The sequence below is a fragment of the Seriola aureovittata genome, chromosome 18, assembly GCF_021018895.1.
Source record: "Seriola aureovittata isolate HTS-2021-v1 ecotype China chromosome 18, ASM2101889v1, whole genome shotgun sequence".
In the NCBI taxonomy this organism is placed as follows: Eukaryota; Metazoa; Chordata; class Actinopteri; order Carangiformes; family Carangidae; genus Seriola; species Seriola aureovittata.
The window spans coordinates 19391475-19401016 of record NC_079381.1 but is presented as its reverse complement, the minus strand read 5'-3'; positions in this window follow the sequence as shown (position 1 = coordinate 19401016).

Sequence of the window (9542 nt, the reverse complement as noted above, 5' to 3'; positions counted from 1 at the left end):
AGTGGAAAATAGTGAAGTGAGTATAATTTTAGCCTTGAGAAATTCCTCCATCATGTCATGAACAGTTCAGTGATGAAAGGTTTGAGAATTTTTAAGATCTGTCAGAGGTGAGACTGAAACTCAGGAGCTTGGCATCAATTATCTTTCTGTCACACACAGACAATAAAGCTCCCAACCACAGAAAATGTGTTACTGAACAGAAAGCAATGAAACGGTCAGGTGAAAGAAAGAACTAAAAATAGCAAAAAGAGAAATCAGATGTACATAAAGACGATAAAACATACAAACTTCACCGGGTGAAGTAAGATGAGCTTTTCAATTTTCATTTTCATGTGGTCATAGAACGCCCACATGAGTATGTGAAAATGAAAATGCAAATTGTATTACTGCATTTTCTTTTTTAATTTTCTCTGCTTTGCTGGACTGATGAGCAGCAGGAGAGCAGGTGTGCTACCTGGGCGGCTCACACAGGTGCCTTGAGTGTTCTTTGTTCTGTGTCCTGAGCTCCTTCTCTGTTCGCCCTTCACCTGAGCCGCTTCCCTCTATCATTTCACCGTTGTTCCTGAGTGTGTCGAGTGAGTTTATTTCATTGTATTCCCTCAGATCATGTTTATTTTGTTGTTAAGTAGTTCATGTAATCTCCTTTGTTAGTTCTCACATGATTATATATTTAGAGTGAGAATGTATTGATGTACTGATGTTGATTTAGAATTGTTTGTTGCTTCATTCAAGATAATATGGTATAATCTGTGTGTGCGCTTTCTTTCATTTGGAGATATATAAACACTCAACTGTAGCCACTCACACCTGACTGGCTGCAAGCAAAAGATTAAATACTTTGAAATGGAACCTGCTGACTGCTTCTCCTGCTTTTTCTCACATTCATAAAGTAAAAGTCCAGTGTAATCCTTGAACACGTACATGTGTGAAATATTACATTGCTATGATGGAATTACTTTCATTTTCAAGTTTACATGATTTTCTTAAGAAAGTCCCCAATAGACTTCTATAATGACTTAAATATTTATAATTTTAGCCTGTTATTTCTCTGCACCAGATGCTTTGAGGATGGGACACTATATAATAACCATTTCTGTGCCCCAGAACAGATTTGTGAATATAATAATAACACTCAGCACTGTCCTCTAAAGTTAGAAACCAAAGGGAGAACCTTTACAATGTGCAAAATCATCAATGTTGCTCTGATGCTGTGTGGCCATAAAATGTTTGTGTAATTTCTTACTACAAAATGTAAGAGTTTCAAATCTTAAGCTTTATATCCAATTAAAAATCTGGAGGAGACCTGTTAGGATGTACACTACACAGCTACTGTAGATTATGTGGTTAATGAGGTAACCTAGTGCCTCAAAGTAATGTCAGCTATATACCTTCAGTGGCCTGACTGATGAAAGCAAGCCTTTGACTTTTTTTTCAGAACGACATTTGCAAGCAAGTCCATTCCTCCAGAGTATGTCTTTAGTAGCTCTTAATGTGGGGGGTTCATTTAAAAAGACTAATGCAATTTCTGCATTCCACATTTTCATTTGCAATTCAGTCTTTGAATTTATTTGATCAGCAAAGTGGTTAGAGAAAAATGTTCACTTCTTGATGCCTCATGTGAACAGTGCCAGCAAATGGACTGAACGATTACAATAAACTCAGTGGTAAAGAAATGACACCAGTTATCGCTTTACAGGTCGGATGTGTATGAAATGTGGTCTGTTTACAGTGCATCCCATCATCATCAGTGTTTAAAATCCAGCACCCTGCTTTCATCAGTCAACATATCTTTCCTCTATGCAGCTTTTTCAAACTTCTGCTGCCAGGATTTGAACATCTTACCTCACAAGTCATTGTCATCAGGCGGGCTTCCAATTGCCTTTGGAACTGATTGTTAAAATTTTATTTGATTACTTTTTTTTAACAAAACCATAAATCTTAGGCTTATAGCGAAACCGCACACCACTTTTATCTCCAAGAAAAGACAAATTATGTAAAAGCAAGACAGTCTACAGACTGATATTGGCGCTAGATGACAAGTCAGGGGATCACCAAGGTTACTGCAAATTCATCCTGTGGGTAATGTGAGTGTCTGTATCCAATCCATCAAAGTGTTGTTGAGACATTTCACTGAAACCACAAATGTGAAGAATCTTCGGTCGACAGGCTTCATCCTCTATGAATGTCAGTGCAGAATTTATTGCAGAGTCAGCAGGATTCATCCTGTGGGAAACATGGATGTCAGAGCAAAATTTCTCTACGATCCATCCAATAGTTGTTGCGATACCCAACATTACCGTCCACAGCCACCACTATATCTATCTGCCACTGCATCAAATTACAACTCACTAAAATGGAGTGAAATATTTTACAAGCACCTGCTGATGATGCGTTACTATGAGTCATGTATCTATGCTAAAAAATACACTTCAACAAATTGTTTCTTAAGAGAACATGGTAGTATTTACCTCAACAGGACAACCTTTGTCTCTGTCTCCATAATGACCACAAGAGGGAGCTATCAGTCTAACTATAGCAAAGCCTCTCCTGCACTGTCATCTGCAAGATGCTGAATAGCTGTCTCTTCTTCTAAACTAAAAACAAACAGGTGACATTAGGAAACATTACTCCCTGTTTTTTGCTGCATCATCTGAGAATTTCACTGTAATTTTGCACCACGCTTCACCGCTCCAATGCACATTTTTTTCCTACCATAGTTGTTAAACCTCTCTCCTTTTTATAACAAAAAAAAGAGCTAATGCCTCCTGGGATCGTTACCAAAAAGCAATTTAACCTCGCTACTGCCAATAATACCTTCCCTTTCTCAGTCTCAGCAGGAGATCACTTAGTAAAGTGTAGATTAGATTGTTAGGGAGGGAGGCTATTGACTTGGTCCCTCCTCCTCTGCGAGTGCCAGCCTAAAGAAATATGACAAGCTTTATAAATGACTAACAAAGAAAGCAAACAGGAAAGCTCCTTGTACCAAATGCAGTGATTCTTAACAGAGCTGACAGAGAGATGTCTGCATGGTGAGAACAATCTGTTCTTTCATATGTGTTGCCTTTTTTAAAGCTTTAAATCAGCTTCCTTAACCTGGACATTTTCTACAGCCATGCTCCATGAGGATGTGCTTAAGCACAGTGGTGATTTGAGCTAAATGCTAATGTCAACAGCTCATAATGTTTTAAATGTTGAGACATTTCACTCCACGGCCTCATCAAAGTAACTGGGATGCCTCTGCTGGGAACCATGAATGTCTGTTCCAAGTTTTGTGCCAATCGATTGGGTAGATGTTGAGATATTTCACTCGATCCAAAGAGTTTTGACCTTCTGGCGGCATTAATGGAAATGTCAGGGGATCATCAAAGTCATTTGGATTATCCTTCTGGGGAGCATGAATGTCTGTACAAAATTTCATGCCAATCCATCCAATAGTTGTTGAAATATTTTCATCTGGACCAAGGTAGTTGACCAACAAACATCCCTATACAGCCATGCCACTAGCAAGGTTACTAATCTTAAGTTAGGTGACTGGTTAGTCAGTCTAAAATAGGCAGCCATGTTCCATGCCCAGCAGTCGTCCAACTCAGACACAACAGGGTTCAGCTGGTTCAGACAGCCACACACATACACTCTTACATGAACACACACACCACTGCTGTGCACACGGTTAGCTTGTCTTTGTGTGTCGCATACAGGAAAACAGGTCAGACATTGTTATTTTCTGCCTGGCATTTTAAAAGAATTCGATGCCAGGACAGAACGCAGAATAGAATAATGTCCGACAGTCTCTGAAAGGTATGCCTCAGTTTTGATACATTAAATACTATATGTATATATATATATATATATATATACATATACATATATATATATACTGTATAGAGTGTCATAACTGAGCGTGTAAAACTCAGTGTGTGCTCATATGAACTGTGATTGATTGAACCCTGCCTCACTTCCCCTCTGCTTCCCCGTTTCTGTCTCTCTCAGTCAATTGTATGTCCAGACAACCACGCACTCTCTCTCTCTCACAGATACACACACACACACACACACACACATACACACACACACACACACACACACACACAACACACACACACACACACACACACACACACACACACACACACACACACACACACACACACACACACACACACACACACACACACACACACACACACACACACACACACAAACTGGAGTGACACATTGGTGTTGTCAGCTCAGCAGGGTGCCAACTGGCCCAGAGAAATGCCACAGAGATACCAGGCAGGGAGGAGTGAGGGACTCCTCATGGATGGAGTGCAGTCTGTGCACCTGTGTGATAATATTTTGTCCTTGTTCTTGTTTCAAGACCTACATTCATAATTTTACAGCACAAACTGTAGAAAATCCGTTTTTTTTTCAGTTTCATTTTATCTTTTCAGAACACATTTACATGTTACATTTGTATTTCACAGAATTTTGCAGTGCAAGTACCAGTGTCTGTTTTCAGATTATAATTCATAGCCCCCCGCACCACATAAAGATCGACTGTTAAACAGAGGAACATGGATGTAGTGGAGGAGTCCATGTCAGTGGTAAGATACTGTTACTAAAGTAACGGTAGTACCACACTGTAGAAATACTCCATTACAAGTAAAAGTCCTGTATTAAAAATCTCAAGAAAAAGAACAGGATTATTTTCAGCAAAATACACTTTATCAAAAGTAGAAATACACATTCTACAGGAGAATGTCTTCTGTCAGAATTATATCATATTATTTAATAAATTATTTTATATTTAATCATCTTAATTTGCATTGTAACTATAGCTGAGTAGAATAACCAGTCAATTCACAATCGATCCAAGTATAAACTTAATTTCCTTCACTAAATAACAAAGAATTCACTTATTCATTAATGTGATATCTGTAATATAAAGAAGAATTGTGTACCGACCTTTCTCAAGGTGAACAGTTTTACTTGTCAAACACATGGCGTCTGTTGGCTGTGGCATGGCTGGTGGATGCTGGCCATCACATGGCTGACTGGTACACCTGAATAAAATTTTATTTCACCTGCTATGCTAAAGCTCTACAGTGATCTGTAGCAATTAAAGTGTATGACATATTTAATTTTGTAATTAATATAAAACTTAATTCTATAATAACTGTTATGCATATATGTGCTATTATGGACATAATGTGCCAACAGAGAAAAGATGTTTTACCCACAAGCCCCCCCTCACTCCTGAGCAGCACCATGGCAATAAGGTCTTAATTGTGGCCCCATGCCAAGTCAGGGCAGATGGTTGTCTCCGTGCCAACAAATAATGAACACAAACCCTTTCATATAACATGTTATTATGTTGCTTTACAGGTAGTTGACATAAATCTATTTGATTTAGGGATATCTTATGTTCACAGCGAGAGTGAACAATACAAATATGCTAAAATAATGAGAATGTTTTAAAGACCGAAGATAGAATAAAATCATAAAACACTAAAACAACAGGAAGCATACAAATAATGAAATTTAAAATGAAGGAATGAATTAAAAATGAGTTTTTGGAAGTGAGGGGCATGAACTGAAAGGGCTCAGTGACCCCGAGTAACAAAGTGAGGGGTTCGAACTACCAGGAGACCCCTGCCTGACGATGTCAAGGTTGCACTGCTGTTCACGAGGCATTAACAATTCAAGTAGGTGCTTGACTGTGCAAACCTTTAAAACCTAGTAACAAAATCTTCAAATCAATTCTAAAACTAATGCTATCTGATTCCCCTGACTTTGCTCTTTTTGATGAGCGAGCTATTAACTGATGATACAGGCCGGAGCAAAGAGAATTACAGCAGTCAAAATGAGAGGAAATAAAAGCATGGACTACTGTCTCAAGACCTGTAAAAATAATTTAATATTATTAACTGTCCTCAGCTGACTGAAGCACAAGCAACAGTGGAAAGGTTTGTTGTCTTTCCTCACTGATTATGGGAATATTCCATACAGTCGCAGTCTTTACATTGTTTAATTCACTGTGATATAAATGAGACTACAGTGGGTGAGTCTACAATGGAAATCTTTTTTCTATATACAGGTATATATACTTTATATATATATGTCAAAAAAAAAGGAGAAAATAATGCTGCAGTCAGTCACAGTTCTTGCTGTCCCTACAAGGATATGTCTGTGGCCTCCATAATCCTGACATTTCTGAGGCTGTCAACAAATGCTCACCTTCTGGGTGTATGCATGTAGCCGCCACATGTACAATGCAACCCCTTAATGCAGAGGTATGAATCCAGTCTTGAAGACAGATTTGTAGTGCCACCATATTTGAGAGTTGTGTATAATCAGCATTGACATGAAAATGAATGCTATGTTTATGAAATTACTGAAAATTAAAGAGGACCTAAAATTGACCCTTGGGGGATGCCACAGGTGAGGCAGACAGACGTGAACCTCTGTCATAAAAGGTAGAAGAAAAACCAATCAAGCCAATCAAACCTATCTATCTATCCTCAATGCAAACCTGCTATTAAACTGTTGATTTAAATTCACTGTCAAATGTTGAACTCAAATCAAGCAGCATCAAAACAGAACAATAACCAGGGTCATCAGGAAGCAGTAAATCATTGATCACTTTGATGAGTGTGGGTTTCAATGCTATAAAAGGAGTAAACGCCACAGAAAGTAGTAGAAAAATCTACTGCAATATAACAACACACTTTGGTAAGTGTTCATATAATTTTGTCTAAAAGAATACTGTTGTCTGTATTTGTATATTTACATTTCTTTCCCCTTTGTTTCTTTACTGAATAAATCCCTTTGGCTTCCAGTCTCAGTCAGTGCATTATACAGTGTGTCAATTCTTTGTTGTTTTTTTATAGGTGACCTGAGGCATCCCAGGATTTGATGTTTTGTAAAACCCAGAAGGGTTTAAGGTTTTTGAATTATTAAAATCCTTCCATGTTCATTTTTGAACTGCCTGTCTACACACACACACAGACACATATGTGTCCAAACAAAATCCTTGCAGTCCTATCCATCAATCCTCAAAAATAAAACACACACACACACACACACACACACACACACACACACACACACACACACACGCACACACACACGTGCACACACACACACACACACACACACACACACACACACATAGACACATACATGTCCATCTCATCCTTCTCTGTGTCTCTGAGACTTTTGGTTGCAGCCTGTTGTATTTTTAATGTCTTCCTTCTTTCCCAGCTGTGTATGATGAATGTTTGATACGACCTCCCATGGCCTTAGGAGAATATGACCGAGCCCAGCCCACCAGGCCACAAAGGCCCTGAAATATTCACATCGAGGAGCTGCTGAGTGGACCCCTGTTCCTGATAGCCTTTTTAAGTTAATAACCCACCTGCAGTGACCCCATCCATGAGCGTGAATCACATCAATGAGGCTTGCCAGAGGGAACTCCAGCACTAAAGTCAGGATGGTGTGTGTGTGTGTGTGTGTGTGTGTGTGTGTGTGTGTGTGTGTGTGTGTGTGCGCGCGCGCATGCACATGTCCTTTTGTATCTATGAATCTTGTTCTGTCTCTGTCAAGGTTGTTCTTGCAGCAGTCGGACACAGCTCTCAAGTCTGTCTGCTTTCACTCAGGGAAAAGTTTCAGCTGCTAGATTATTTTCCTATTCTCCTTTTGTCCTATCTTTTTTGTCACAGGAGGCAGATGCAAAAGTTTTACTTAGATAATAAAACAATAAAAAATTTAAGTAGACAAAGTCCAAAGGGTTAGGCTGAGGCAAGGCGGAAGTTGCAGGGTCTGATATGACAGCAGAATCAAAACATTAGAAACAACTGGACTGAATGAATGAAAGGATGAACGAGCAGACTGAAACTCAAACCCCAGTCACTTTAATATTCATATCATAAGAAAGAATGGCAAAATATTCACTGCCAACTATATTTAACATCTACACATACTAAACACACTCTATTTTCTTTGTAATAAAAATATGACAGACTGCAATCCTGTGATCTGTGTTCCTTTCATTTCCTATTCATTTGTAGTTGCCCATCCTTAACTACCCCCCCCCCCCCCACCACCACCACCACCACCCGACTCCTCTTATCTGTTATTTATTTCGTATAGAAAATAGCTTCTTGTTTGATGGAGGCTTTTTCACAATCAAAGAGGGTTTTTTTTTAATGAATCTCTCAAATGTCCCTTTTAGACTGTGAGAGACCAACCTGAGTCGGATCAAAGATGGATACTGTGATCAGACATTCATATTTACATCCATTATTTCTATTTGTGAATGACACTGGTAATGTTAAAAGCCAAACACTTAATGCACTTGCGGGTAAATGAAAGCCAGAAACATCATGTGGGGACTATGCCTGGGACCATTTTGTGTGTGAGTGTATGACACTTGACAGAGGTATGACTACAGGAAAACTGAGGATGACAAAGTTCACAAGATTTACTATTGCAATGTTCTGAATTCCTCTTAAACTAAAAACAAATAAAATTAGATTAGATTAAATAAAGCTTTATATTTGGGCCTATGGGTTTAAGGGGTTGACCATGAACTATACATCTTCGGTTCAAGTTCAGCCGAAATCATTCCCTAACATGGACATATAATATATGGCTGCAAGTCATTGTCATGGTTACAATAAGAAACATAGTTAAGCTTATGGGACAGTCATGGTACTTTGTCGTGGTTACAATAATAAAGTTAAGGTTGCTGACTGATCACGGATAAAAGAGACAATAATAACTATCAGTTTCCTGTGTGAATATCATGTATTTGCTGAACTTCCTCCTTTGCTCCCGTCATAATTACTACAGCAACTACAATTCGCCTAGCAATGAAACGTAACTGAAAGTCAAGGAGCTGCTTGTACAGGTGGCCTATGGGCTCCTTAGGGGATAGTCTCAATTTCCTAATGCAACTTAATAGCATCTATAATGAGACCCTCCCTACACCCACCTCTTTTAGCAACGATATCGTTATTTCTTAAACCGATAACAAGTAAAATAAATTAATTTTAAATTGCGCTTTAGCTCTGATGCAGCCGCCTGTGTGTAATTTGCTGTTTCCACTCTGTGATCTGGAGCAATGCCCCGCCCACTGCACCATCTGATTGGTTACACGTCACGAGTTATAGCCTATCACGCTGAAGGCTGTTGTGTACACAGACGACCGTAGACTAGAGCAGCTGCGGTGAATGAGCAGAGCAGTTTGTCGAAGGTAAGAAAGCAGACATCAGTGAAGATGTAATAAACTTCACAATCCTCTTTACTGAAGTTACAACAACACCACACTCTGATTAACTAGTTCATCCGTTGATCCAAGACACACCGAGCAAGAGAGAGAGAGAGAAGCTATGGCTAACTGCTAAGCTAAAAATAACTAGCATGTGAATAGGATGTAAACAACTACTGAATTAGTGAAAATCGCCAAAAGGAGCATAGAGCTGTGAGAGCTGGAGCTGAACTAGTGTGAGTTTAAATGTACAGCAGTAAGGCATCCTTCATGAAGTTTATAATTTTAA